This window comes from Miscanthus floridulus, chromosome 16, assembly GCF_019320115.1.
Source record: "Miscanthus floridulus cultivar M001 chromosome 16, ASM1932011v1, whole genome shotgun sequence".
NCBI classification, from domain to species: Eukaryota; Viridiplantae; Streptophyta; class Magnoliopsida; order Poales; family Poaceae; genus Miscanthus; species Miscanthus floridulus.
The window spans coordinates 28,328,140-28,342,436 of record NC_089595.1 but is presented as its reverse complement, the minus strand read 5'-3'; the positions used below and the strand labels follow the sequence as shown (position 1 = coordinate 28,342,436).

The window sequence follows — 14,297 nt, the reverse complement described above, 5'->3', positions numbered from 1 at the left end:
TTACTTGATAACAATACGAACTTTGACCTTGATACCCTTGTCATGGTCGTCAATAACTAAATTTGGCACCACAACGACCTGGAAGCAATCGTCAGGTTTAGGAACCCCATTGGAAAGGTCTGTGCGGACTATTCTAAACCTTGATCCCTGGAGTTGCCAATGGTGGATTAACTGATTATAAACACTGCATATCCTGCTCAGATCATAATACAGCTCGCCTTGCATTTCCTTTGAGGTCGCTCCCTGAGCACCGCTGCCCGCGGCAGCATGTGGGTCTATGCAGTGCACAGAGATGATGCGGGCATACGGTTGCCGCGCCACAGTAATCAGGAGCAGGCACTGGATTCTGGCAGTGGAACCTTGATTCTTGTTGCCTGTGGAGCAATCAGCAAGAAGGAAATTGAAGCCATCATGCAGATGGTTAATTCGTCCTTATCAATGTGCTTGACTGTGGTGATGCATGGCCATTTGTGCGTTGTGCTGCAATGGTCCAGGAGCGCAGCCATGGAGCCTACAAAGCTGCATGCCTCACCAGGGCAGTGGCATGGCGCATGCACGCACATAGAGCGGTGGCTTTCTTGATCATAGTAGAACGGCCTCAAGGCACAGCCATGGGCAGCATACATACGGGCATGGGACGCGGATGGACTCCACCAGTCGCTCCATGACATGGCACCGGCGGTATCTGCCGGTGATGACCCTACACACAGGGCACTTGCCCGTGGCCTGGAGCATCGTGAACAAACCGCGTGCCCCACGTCGCACTGCATATGCATGTGTCATCAGCGCACATCAAAAGGTATGTCATCCAAGAATGAACACTAGTAGAGAACAGACCTTTGATCCAAGGGCCAAATCAGACTCTAGTCCCGGGAAATATTACGCCCAAGACTAGAGAGACCTTTAGTTCCGGTTGGTGGCTTCAACCGAGACTAAAGGTCCCTGCCCAACGGCTCCTGCACCAGGCCGTTGTGGCAGGGGACCTTTAGTCCCGGTTGGAGCCACCAACCGGGACTAAAGGTCGACCTTTACTCCCGGTTGGTGGCTCCAATCAGGAGTAAATCTCTTGTCCCGGCTAGTGGCGTGGCCCGGGACTGGAAAGTGACCTTTAGTCCTGGTTGGATCCACCAACCGAGACTAAAGGTCCCCCCAATAAATCCTGTTGGCCGTCTTCTTCCTCCCCGAGCCCGCCCGAGAGCTTCAGTTCAAATTTAAGCAGTGTTCTTGCTCTTTCTTCATCCATTCTTCGATTCCTCCATCGATTTCTTCGATTCATCCGTCGATTCTTCGGTTCTAAAGGTTACCAACTTCATACTCTCATGTTTCAACATTGTCTTATCTCATTTTGTTCACTATATATATATATATATGGTTCTTTATTGTGGTTTTTTTCATTTGTAAGCAATTTGAGCTCAAAATCACTTCAAGCTTGCATATTTATATGAAGGAAGGTTAAAGTAGCTATTAAAAACTAGTATTTACCGTTCATTTGTAGCATGCATAGCACACTTCATTGTTTAGAGATATAGATAATTTTAGAGTTTTTTTTTAATTTTATTTGTTTATAAAATGAAAAATTTATAGTGTATTAAAAATGAGTATAGAGAGTAGATGGCAACTGCTTTCGGGTCCTCGGCCTCTCATGGGTTTCCAAAGCGACTTAGGCCGGGCCTTCCACTCATTGCATGCAGCAAGTGTTGTGATGAGACGAAGATTATGATGGAGTACCGAGTGAAGAAGGAGGGTCCCAACAAGGGTCACATTTTCTACAAGTGTCTGGATCGCAATGTGATTTATTTTATCGTATTTAATGACTATAGTTAGTTTATACCTATTTTCATGATGGTTGTGATTAAAGTTCTAATTTTCTATTTTAATTGCAGTGGGGTGGCACTGGATGTTCAGGCTTCTACTGGGAGGAAGAGTATGTTGAACTCGTGCAAAAATATCTTGCACAACAGGCAGATATGGCGGCTAATGAGGCAATGATCCAGCCGAAGAAGTCCAAAGATGTTGAACAAACGGGGGATCTGTCTATTTTAGTTGGGATTGGTCGCGGAATCCTTGTGCTGCTAAAGTGCATTTTAGCTTTAATGTTTTTAGTGGTAGTTGGGATTGTCTACATTGTAGCGAGGCTTTCTTAAATTTATAGCTTTTGTGGTGGTATGCATGTTGTATAATTAACTAATTATGTTCTAGGTTTTAATACGGTATTTATGTCATGTAATGCAGATGAGTCAGCATTGGATGTACAATGTTGATCGTTGCTCCCAAGAGTTCATGGACGGCGTGCATTCTTTGTTACGTGCGGCCAAGGCAAACAAACGCGATAGTTTCATGTGCTGCACATGTGCCGTATGTAAGAATACGATGGAATATGCTAACTCAAAGACTCTTCATTCACACTTGTTCAAGTCGGGTTTCATGCCAAACTATATTTGTTGGACGAAGCACGGAGAAACCAGAGTTGTAATGGAAGAAGGTGAAGAAGAACAATGGGGCGATGATGACATTTTTGCTGAATATGGTGCCTTCAATGATACTGCAATGGGGAAAGCTGAAGAAGAGGTGGGATCAGGTGGCTACGATACTGCCATTCCGAAGTGGCAAAAAATAAAAGCGGACATTATTACCAAGGGGATCGAACCAGAATCAGCCAAGTGGCCCCCACGCTCGAAGAATTGGTTTTTCGGTCGTGGGGGAAGACTCGACCCATAGACCGCCTGGCAGTGTATGGGCAAAAACTCGAAACAGCAGCACGCCAATTGGCTTTTGCTATAGAAGCTAAAGAGATTGGTGTGTTCAAGCCCAATAGAGAGAAGAATGAGCTGACGTATGCCATCGGGACTGCTGAACACACTGGCCAAACCAGAGGCTTAGGACGCAACACTCCATGGGTTCATGGTTTCCCTAATGACAGGGAAACCTACCGAAGCCGCCAAAGAAGCAAGGAGGAGCAAGCAACGCGGGTGACAATGTTGGAGGAAATGGTGCTTGAAGCAAAGGAGCGGGAAAAAGCAATGGAAGCAAGAATGCAGGAAGAAATCAGAAAGTAAGTGCAGATAGCAATGAGTGCCCAGAGGCAGGCATCAGAGCTAGGAATGAATGTTAATATTAGCCCCCCTGGTCAGTTGAAAAGCAGCTGCGCTTCCACTGAGCTGCCAAAGCAAGATGACGCAGCGCTGCGCTTCCCCATGGATGATGTCACTACTCCAATAACATCAATTGAGCTACATGTTCCAAGGGGGAATGACACAATCAAGGTCGTTGTCGGTGTTTTTACTCCTCCAGACCCTACCAAGACATCAAGAATCCATGGGGCACCAATACAACCTGGATATGCTAGGGTCGCAGTGGATAAAGTGAGCAAAGGTTATGAGGATCTAGCTCTTGACATTCCTGGAGGTGATGGAGAGACGACTCTAGGAGAAGCAGAGAAGGCATATATACTATGGCGCAAGTGCTACATCATTATCCCTAGGGCGTCTGCTCCAATGCCAGCAGACATTAGGTGCGGACAAAAGTTAACAAAACAATTTTTTGATAATTTTCGATTGGCATGACTAATAATAAGCATTTACTTATATCTCATTATTTTTTGTACTCACAAAGCAGGGCCTCCGCCAACCAAAGTCTAGCTGTTGCTTCTCCCGACCATCATAGTGCTCAGGGCAATGATGACGCCTTCGAAGGCACTGTTGCATCCTCACCATCTCCAACTCCTCCGCCGCCTCCAAGGAAGTCCACAACTCCTCCGCCGAGGTCTCCAACGCCTCCGCCGCCTCCAAAGTCTGCACTACCTCCAAGGCGGTCTCCAATGCCTCCCCCGCCTCCAAGGAAGCCAGCCCCTAAGAGGTCCGCCCCACAAACAAAGCCGTTGCCCATCCCGCCGGCAAAGAAGTAGAAAGCAAATACTCATCCAATTATTCCCCAAAAACTATCTTATAAGAAAAGTGAACATGAATTAACGGATGCAGTACAAAAAGAAGTGACAGATTTCTTTGAAGGTGCAAAACAGGCACGACGAGCGAGGGAGAACACGGAGCCATCATACTTCTTCCTACCTCCAGATCAGCTAAGAAAGAAGTTGGAACAAAAAAACATGATTCTCTTAAGAGCGCCGCGAAACAACCGATATCGGACTATGACCGCTCTCTCACCAAGTCATATGAGGCGGCGCAAAAAAAGAAGAGAGTAGGAAAAGGTGTTGCACAACTCGGACAATAAACGCAACAATCAATCCCCCCCTTGTCGTTCCTAACGAATATGGTTCAAACTTAAATTTAGTGGCGGAGGTAGGCGGCTATGAGTCGTTTCTTCGGTTTTATGAGGAAATTGGTTTGAACCTTGCCGAAGTGCTCGCTGAAGGACCATCTGCTCCGGAAGTGGATCCTTACAAGAAATTTGTACCAGGCCAGAGTGTATACAACCCAGAGAAATTAGGTGAACTGGGTACGTAAATGTACCTGCTAAACGGGTGGTCCATGTCGGCGTCTGATGCAGGACAAATCTATCTTTCTGTTGGAATTAGAAACCACCATTACTTCCTTGGCAATGACATTATCTATGTCGAGCTTTCAGAATTACACCAACTATGCCACCTAGACTCTCTCGACAAAAGTCTCATTAGCTGCTATTGTCTGTAAGTGTAATTATTTTCTACTATATTCACAATTTCTTTATTATATATTCACAATATATATATATATATATATTCATAATTTTCATGTATGCATATATGAGATGACAGAACTTAGAAAGAGAAAGGATAATGATGTTGGGTTCGTTGATCCGTATGTCGTATACAAACACCCTAACCCCCCGAAGGATTATAAGCCTCAACCTGAGAGAAATCTCATGAATTTCTTAGTGAACCAACGCGACAAGAAGGAGATACTCTTCCTCTACAACTTCGAGTGAGTGTTATTATAAGTAATTAATGTCGATCATATATATGGGACATCAATATTTCCTTACTAGCTAGTTACCTCTCTCTCTCTCTCACACACACACACACATACACTGTGTGTGTGTGTTTATGCAGCAATCACTGGATATTGATGGTCATCGATATGGCCAATAGTAGATTGAAAATCTTAAACTTGTTGTGAAAACCGCAAACAGAGTATCAAGACATGATAGATATTATACAAGGGTAATTAATTTAGTTTCTCTATAACAACATATATATATATATATATATATATATATATATATATATATATATATAATGGCACCGATCTCTCAACAATTATTAAAGGTTAAATTATTTTTTTTATTTTATTGGGAGCGGGGTTTGAAAAAGGTTCATTGAGGAACAAAAAATGAAACATTGCAAAGCGTCACTGGGTGTAATCGCACACAAAGTAAGTACTATAACTACACATTTATATTCAATTAACACCATATGATGATTTCAATTCACCCTAATTGATTTTTTTATCGTAAAAGTGGGTTCTAAGGTAGGAGCAGGTAACAACTACTGCGGATATTATGTTTGCGAGTTCATCATGGCATACTCAAAGAGAACTCCTGAAGAGCAACTCAAAGTACGTATATAAATACTTTTTCCTTTATATTATTTCGATCGTATATTTATAATTTCTTTATTGCTCTCATTTGTATAAGTAATTACATGAGCAATAATATACATACATATATATATATATATATTAATACTTTTTCCTTTAACTTTTATTGAAGACTGAATGATTGAGGAAAAGAGTCATACGACTTGACCAACTTAAAGCAATTCGAGAGACTATAGCAGGATTTCTAAATGACCAGGTCATCAACCCCAACGGCGAGTTCTACAATGACCCGAACGAAACGTGGATGCCAAATCTGGAGGAGTGAATTGCTAAGGACATAAACAATTTATATATCAAACCTTTGTAATATATATATATATATATATATATATATATATATATATATATACATGAAATAACGTGTGTATATATATATGATCATCATATATATTTGCATGTACGCGTATATTTGTTTGTTATTTATGTACAAAGTTCGAACGAAAACTTACACGTGCGAAGTACACATATATATTACTATTAGCAGCGTATTCGAAAATATATTTTAATATCAAAACTAATCATTAAATGAAAAAGAAACTAAAAATAGAAACCAGAAAAAAGAAAAAAAAGAGGGACATTTAGTCCCGGTTGGTGTTTCCAACCGGGACTAAAGGTCCTGCCCCGTGGCGGTCCCTGGCTAGGCCTAGAGGCCCTCTTTACTCCCGGTTGGTGTTTTCAACCGGAACTAAAGGTCCCCCTTTAGTCCCGGGTGTCAAGCCGGGACTAAAGGAGGGTACCTTTAGTCCCGGATTGGTGCTCCCGATTGGAAAACTGGGACTAAAGGGGTTTTCCAACCAGGAGCAAAAAGCCTTGCTGCACCAGTGTTGGGCGCATCAAGTTAATCAATAATGGATTCATCTAGAGAGGGCACCAGAACTACAGCTCTGCTAGATGACACCTATCTCGAAGACGAAGGCAGCTTACTAGATTAAGGGCGCGTTTAGATGGCAAATTTTTTTGGTTTTGGCTACTGTAGCACTTTCGTTTGTATTTGGTAATTAGTGTCTAATTATGGACTAATTAGGTTCGAAAGTTTCGTCTCGTGATTTCTCATCCAACTGTGCAATTAGTTTTTTTTCGTCTACATTTAGTACTCCATGTATGTGCCGCAAGATTCAATGTGACACTTTGGGGTGAAAATTTTTAGAATCTAAACAGGGCCTAAGTAAATGATGCTTGCCTGGGACATTGACACCCCTACATGAAGGCAGCAACGAAAAATGATCAAGCAGTGAACTCAAACCAATGATACAAAGGAACATCACTTTAATCAGCTATCCAGTGTCTTGGTTACGTTTTTAATAAATTATCTAGTAAGCTACCGTAACTGTGAAATTATTTCCTTGCCTGCAATCATAAATAAAAAAAAGCAATCTTAAAAAGTAGACAAAATAAAAGCTACCGTAACTGTGAAATTATCTATATAAATCAGCCATTTGCATTTGCGGGCAAGGAATAAAAAAAGCAGTCGTAAAATGTAGAAAAAAAATAGTATAATCTAGGATCCCATTAGCCAGCTCACTCTCTTCACCCATTTAATTTCTACTAATATAATGTGAAGCCTTTCTTCACATGCCAAACATGGCTTGGTCGGAGCTTCACATGCAGAAGCTTAGTATGGGCCCACTGCCCATGATAAAATAGTGAAAGCTGCCTTACTCAATGACGATCATTTCATCGTTTTGACCTGTACTGGGTTGAGCTGTTTCAAGGCCATAAAGGAATACAATTCAGGCCTTGTTTGGATGTTGTTGGATTCACCTCAATCCACATGTATTGAGGTGGATTGTGGTGGAATTTAGTTCAAGTTCCACTCCAATCCATCCTAACACATGTGGATTGACGTGAATCCGACTACATCAAACAAGACCTCAGGTGGTAGAGTAATTCCTCCTCACCCCCTGTGAACAATTAAAAAAAATAGTGAAACCTAGCACTGCACGCGGCAACCGAGGACCAACGGGCAACGAAGCAGCCTGAAAATATATATTTAATGAAACTAAGTTGTTAGAGAAAATATATTGATAACATGAACACGCTTGCTTAGAAAATGTTGATCAAGGCATATATTTAGTAAAAAAATTGATATTGTCTACATTCATGCATATTTATATAGACATGGTAAAAATTTGATAGAAGTTTGACTTATGACAAGGTTAAAGTGAACTACAGCTTCACATGAGCATGTGATGTGCCTTCTTCCCGTGGTCACCCAGCATATATATCATCCAATACAAGTTATGATGTCACGAATCGGTAGCAAGCCTACTTCCCTCGTGGTCACCTACTATATATCTCGTGGCATCACTAGCTAGCATGTTACCCGGCCCAAACTACACTCGGTACAAAAGTAGAGCAATAGCTACAAACGGAAATAAACAAGGACTAGTAGTAGCTCAGGATCGATCTGAAGCTAGCATCCACAACAAGAATTGTTGGGAATAGGAAGTATCAGGAAACATCTCTGCTGTGTTGCTGAAAGCCTTATTAGTTCAATCAACCGGCGTTGATGCATGCGCATGGTTGTAGATGATCCATCAAGGCACAGGATCTCTGCTCCCTCGAACACTAGTGCAGTGGCCCGTGATGCAGTAGAAAAGCATGCTCTCCATTTGTAAGACAGGTGTGGATGAAGCGTCTTGGATCAGTGTCATGCACAAACTGCACATCTCCACAACATTGAGTACAAAACCACAGCTAGATCATGGTTATTAGGCCCAGTGTTTGGTTTGGTGACGCATGTGGAAGCTCTATTTGATTCCTATCAGGTAGTACTTAGCTTGCCAAGAGTTCAGTGTATTCTCCTGTACGTGTAAATCCTGTGCCAATTTTTGCCAAGACTTTGGCTCTTGTTTTGTTGGCATGAGCGCTCTATGTCACGTACAGCATCTCAAGAACTTCTTACAAACTCAGGATTGGTAGTCTACAATCATTCGGGAGATAATACATGATAAAAGTCATATCATTTGGGAGTACCGTAAGTCCCTACATAATCTGGGTTGAAATAGGAAAGCAACTAGGCTTGAAGTTTAGGCTTGTGGGCCAGATGTGATTGAAAGTTTGTCAAGAGAGGGAATGATGGTTAAGCAATGTATTTACAATGTTATTCGCTTATTCCATTCAAATTGTTCAAAAAAATAAACAACCATTCGTTGTTCCCACCAGTATCTCCACGGTTCTCCACCTCTGCTCCTTCTCGCTTCTCCCCCAATTCCTAACAAAAGCAATGCATTAGCCATTTAGTCACAGATGATTTTGAGGTGCAGTGGTAAGAAGCAACCAAGTGAAGGTTGAGGTTGGGAGTTCAAAACTTTGGTGGTCGCAGGGTTTTGAGATTTTTGAACCTTTTTCAGATTCTCTTGGTGGTTGAAACACATTTCTTTGGGGACTTGTGGCACTAAAGAAATTATATATACTTGGTGGTTCAAGAATTTCCTTGACGTTTGGTAAATTTTGCCACGACCCGATTTTCCTTGGTGGCCAAAACGCCAAAAAATTGATCCTTGGGGGTGGAGCGTCAAGGAAATTGAATTTCTCTTTCTCTCTATCAGGGCGTTCGGCTGTACTACTTCCCACTTGTTTCAGCTTATTTTCTCTCACAAAATACTATTCAACCATCCAAAATAATTCAAAATTCACTATTCTACCTACCAGCCGAACGGCCATTGCTTGACGGTTGCCCCTCAAGAAGCATTTCTTTGGTGTTTTTTCCCCCATTTTCTTTAGCAGTTTTCGATCATCAAGAATTTTTTGGTTCCCCATTTTCTGTGGTGTTTTTTCCATTTTCCATGGCGGATTTTGACCCTCAAGGATTTTCATTTTGTATAGGTGGTTTAATTCCGTTATCTAAATGAAAAGACAACGCCTTTATGAATTGGATTCGGGAGCATCCCTATCTTGTCCTGTGCTCTCCCTTATGAACCATCAAGCATGTAGTAAAAAGATATGATCCATATGATTATTCACTCACTATGTCTGTTCAAATTTACCAAGACAATGGGCGCCTGCTCCTCCGAAGGAGGGGTCGGCCACGTCGCCCCATTAGGAAACCACCGTTCGATCAGTCATCGTGTGCCTCAGATTTGTTAAAGCCGCTTTTGCTCGAAGCTGCTTCTGCTGATTCCAAATTCCTTCTCAGTCTTCCTGTGTGTTTGTTGGCTCCAACTAAGAATCCGGATAGAGACATATATATACAGGGCTTCCAGCTTCTTCTCCGACACATTAGCCTCGGCTTCTTCCCAATCGAGCTGGTCCGTGTCGTCGCCGTTTCGCTTCCTCCTTTCCTCGTCGTCGCCTTCACTGCTCTCCATTCTTGCTAGGGTTTCGTCCACGCCTTTCTGCGCCGCTCGCTTCTCGCTGGTCTCGGCGGACTTGGTGGTCGGCCGCCCTTGCTGCTGTTGCTGCCCGCGCTGCTCGCGGGGGGTCCGCGCTGCTGCTGATGCTCGCGGTGCTGGCGGGGGGCTGTGTTTCTCTGGCTCGGCGCGATGCTCGTTGGGTTGTTGTTCTATGGCTTTCTGCGCCTCTCTCTTCCTGCTACGCCGCTCTCGGCGGACTTGGTGGCGGGGGTGAGGGGGAGCGCGGGCGGGAGGGAGGGGGGGCGTGCGCTGCTCCACCTGCACATAGGGATTTCAGTCAGGTAAAGATGGATTCGTTTATGCCTTTTACCAAGTGTGTGGTGGTCTTATTCGATTTGGTATGCATATATAGAGATGGATTCATGTTAGGATATGGTGCTGCGGTGAGTCTAATAAAAAATGGAGTTTTCGAGTTACATGATTGTTGTCCAACAATAGATGTGCCACTACTACAACAATAGCTATTAAGTTAATAAATGCGCTATTTAGATTTTACATCTATTATTGGTACTTATAATGTTGTTAAATTGTACCATCAGTTTTATTCAGCCTATGGCATTGGACTCCAGATCTTCATGATTTGTCTTTTAATGAGTGCCTTGTTTCTTAAATAGTGTGGATGCACTGTTTAGGTTCCTTAGATATACTTACGTCAGTTGTTTTATATTAAACAATAGTGTGTCTTCAGAATAGATGATATGTGTGAAGAGTTATATTAAGAGCGCACCAATTAGTCCTATGAAGGAGTCATATTATTGTTGCTAAATGAGGTCAGACTGATCATGACATGCATCAGTGTGATATTTTCTGGACGACATCTAGCTGTAGTATGTATCGGATGAGCGTAATAAAGTCTGCTTTATATGACAATTGATTAAAAAAAATATGCATTTTGCTGTCATGTTATTTACCGCTGATTACTTTCTGTTACTATATATAGTTCATTGTTATTATGATAGGTTTTTTTTAGTGCTAGGCTCGCAACGGAGTGCCGCCTTTACCTGATGCAAAGCTAACATCTATTGTTTATATTCTATTTTATATCAGCCATATAGATGATTTTTTTTTGGTCCACCTGTTATGGGAAAGAAAATAATTGTTGGTAACGCTGTGCCAGCTCAGGCTGGCGCTAAATTCATAAAACATATCGATGTTCATCATCTCTTCGAGAGTGCTTATCAATTGGATAAGCCTCTTTTTTTTACGAGGTTTGAGTAGCTACGTTATATCAATGTAAATTGCCTATTTTTAGTGCCTTGGTCAAAGAGGACATTTAATGAAACCTGTGTTTTCGCGGGTGGGTTTTGGGTGTGCAAGGTAGGTTGTGGTAGTGTGATGAACCATGAACATTAGATCACTCATATTACCTGCATTGGTGCTTGTTTTTATTCCATATTATGTGATGAACCATGAACATAAGATCACTCATATTATCTGCATTGGTGCTTCTATGTTCTTTGTATGTTTGTATTTCATATTATTTAGTTACAAGTATTTTTTAGATACATGTAGGATTTACTTATATTGATTCGTGTGGTCATTTTTTTTATACCTACTGTTCCTCTGTTCTTGCAGTACGTCTGTGCCGTCTTTCTCAGTTGCTTCGTTCCTTGCTGTGCTGTACCTGTTCATATTGGCTGTCCTCGGCTCCGTTGGTTGCGGCTCTGCGGTTTTGGCTTCCTTTTAGGTAACACTATTTTCCTTATTTGGTTTGCAATATCTATGTTATGTTATCAGTATTGGTTGGTCTGCTCTTTCGGACTGATACACGTCTGTTCTGCTTTCGTTTGTGCAAAAACATCTAGACGACGAACACGCTCTTCGCAGCTGTCTGGACACTGGAATTGCTGTTTCATCCAAAAAAAATTTCAAAACATTTTTAAAATTTCTTAAAGTTTTTAGACAATCAGGCTATCTGCTTTTTCATCTTAATTAAACTAAGTGAGGGAAGGGCCGCTTAGGTTCGTCTACTTTTCTTCTCTTTCTGACGGACAAAGGATTCTTATTGCCCTCATGTTTGCCATCAATTTATCCTACGTACCTATTCTGCGAGAGGTTGTTGTTCGCTGTAATTTACCTTATGTGGCTTGTATACATGAGATAGCAGATGATGGGAGCCATGTATATGGAATTGAGGTAGAGCTGACTCCCTCTGTACAGCGGGGTATTTCCAAAACACTCTTTTTTTGGGCTCCTGTTTCTGTGACTAATCATTTGCCTTATGAGGCAGCAGCTCTACAGGCTCTTATAGGTTTACAAAGAATATATGGCTTCTTGGTTATTGATTATAGCATCCATGGATTACAGCTATATAGATCTTTGGCTGAACGTCTTTTCCCAGTTGCAAATAGAGGTGCACATCTTGCCAGATTAGTACTGGCGTCCTTAGAGGAGGACACAGTTCCATCATCTGTTGTGCTGATGTATGCATAGCAGTTGTTAGATCAAGTCAGTTCATCTACAGAGAGTCTTGCACTATAGTGTCGTTGTTTTTGTTCGATTCAGATTTGTACTCTCTCTTTTTTCTGTTTGGTTCTGTAATTTTTTTTAAACTGTTAAAAAACAAATTATGTTCATGTGTTTTTGGATTATGTGGTCCTCTGTTTGTCTTCCAGATGAATACATTAGTCCTTTTAATTTATATCACATATTATAAAGTTTCAATGCATGCTATTGTTGTGTCAGCCATCCTTACATTATTTCATATGATGCTATGATCAGCCTGTGCAGGTTAACCTTTGTTTCGTATGTATATATTGTATCTGTTTTCTTATCTTATTGCTCCCTACTGTCTCATACCAAACACACAACAGACTGTCTTTTTATGCCTAAGGATGTTTGCTTTTTTCCTAAACCAAAAGACTGTTTTCATTGTTATATCTTCATGCAAAGATGTGTAGCCTTCAGTGTTCATGGACCACCAGTTTGACATCGCAGCTCAGCATCTATGTATGTACAATAGATTTTGTTTAATTTAATTTCATATATATATTTTCTCCTGCCCTATGAAACCTTAGTGTGTTTTTACAGTGTTGTGCTTAACTGTGCATGTTTATATTTATCAGCTGATGCTTCGGTGCCTTTACGCACCTCCGCTACAGCTAATTCGAGAGGCCGTCGCGCAAGGGGACGTATGTATCCTCCAGCGTCTAGGCCAATATATTTACAAACATTATTATCCTAGGTCTATTCTTATCTTATCTTCGCAATTCTTTACTTAGGAAATAATACTTCCTATCCCCTTGAGCGTCCTGATCCCTCAACCTCTAGGCAAAAAAGAAGGAAATTGCTAAGTCAACATCGGCGTGTGTGGGGAGGTATTGAAAGCCACTTGATCATACATGGTCTATCTACATCTTTGGATCACTCTGTGCTTAAAAGCTAAAATGTGTAAACAGGTGCAGCTACTGTTTACAGCGCTCATTTGGACTGTGGTCAGTTTGATGAAGATTTTGTAGAGGCTCTGAAAGGTACACATCCCAGTTTCCTAGGTTTCGTCTATGTTTCGTGTGGTAGCCTGTGACTCATCCATGGCTTTATGTCTGCTGTGCATTGACAATGCAGTTTCATATCCAGAGAGATCATACTATGGAGCACCCGATCAGCGATGTTGTAATTGCCATGCAATATTTTGGCATGCAGAAAAGGTTGGCAAGGAGTCGCGGAGTTCATCTGCTTCGGTTATTTACAACAAGTGCTGCAAAGGAGGTCGAGTAGTTATACCACCGTTTCTTCCTAGACCTGAGCCTTTGGCATCTTTGGCAACATTTGGTGGGGGTCCTATTTCTAACAAGTTTATGAAGAACATTAGAAAGTACAATTGCCTGTTTGCATTCACCTCTATGGGTGCAAAGATAGACCGGACTACAAATGATGGTAGGGGTCCTCTAGTTTTCAAGATTTGTGGACAGATTCACCACCGCATTGGTTCTTTGTTGCCTGTGGATGGTCGAATTCCAAAATTTATCCAGCTATATGTATACGATACATCCAATGAGATTCAAAATAGGATTGCTTCTTTAGATCATGGTGACGCACCACCATCAGATCTAGATGGAGACATTATTCAGTCCCTGATCACCATGCTTGATGAGCACAATTCATTTGCAAAACAATTCAGAATGGCTAGAGATAGGTTGGCAGGTGATGATGTTGAAGATTTTATTATCCGCATTGTTGGTCCAAAAGATGGAGATCCACCTCAATACAGTTTACCAGCTGTTGAGCAGTTAGCAATGCTTGTAGTTGGAGATTTTGGCACTGACACATTTGAGAGGGACATTATTGTGGAGAAACAGACAGGTGAGCTGCAACAGATATCTGCTCTACATCCTGCTTTTATGGCGCTTCA

At 41.7% G+C, this 14,297-nt stretch overlaps 1 pseudogene; it reads right to left on the bottom strand.

Moving 5' to 3' along the window:
* The window catches only part of LOC136512191 (E3 ubiquitin-protein ligase SINA-like 7), a 42,552-nt pseudogene continuing 28,255 nt past the window's right edge, over window positions 1-14,297 (bottom strand).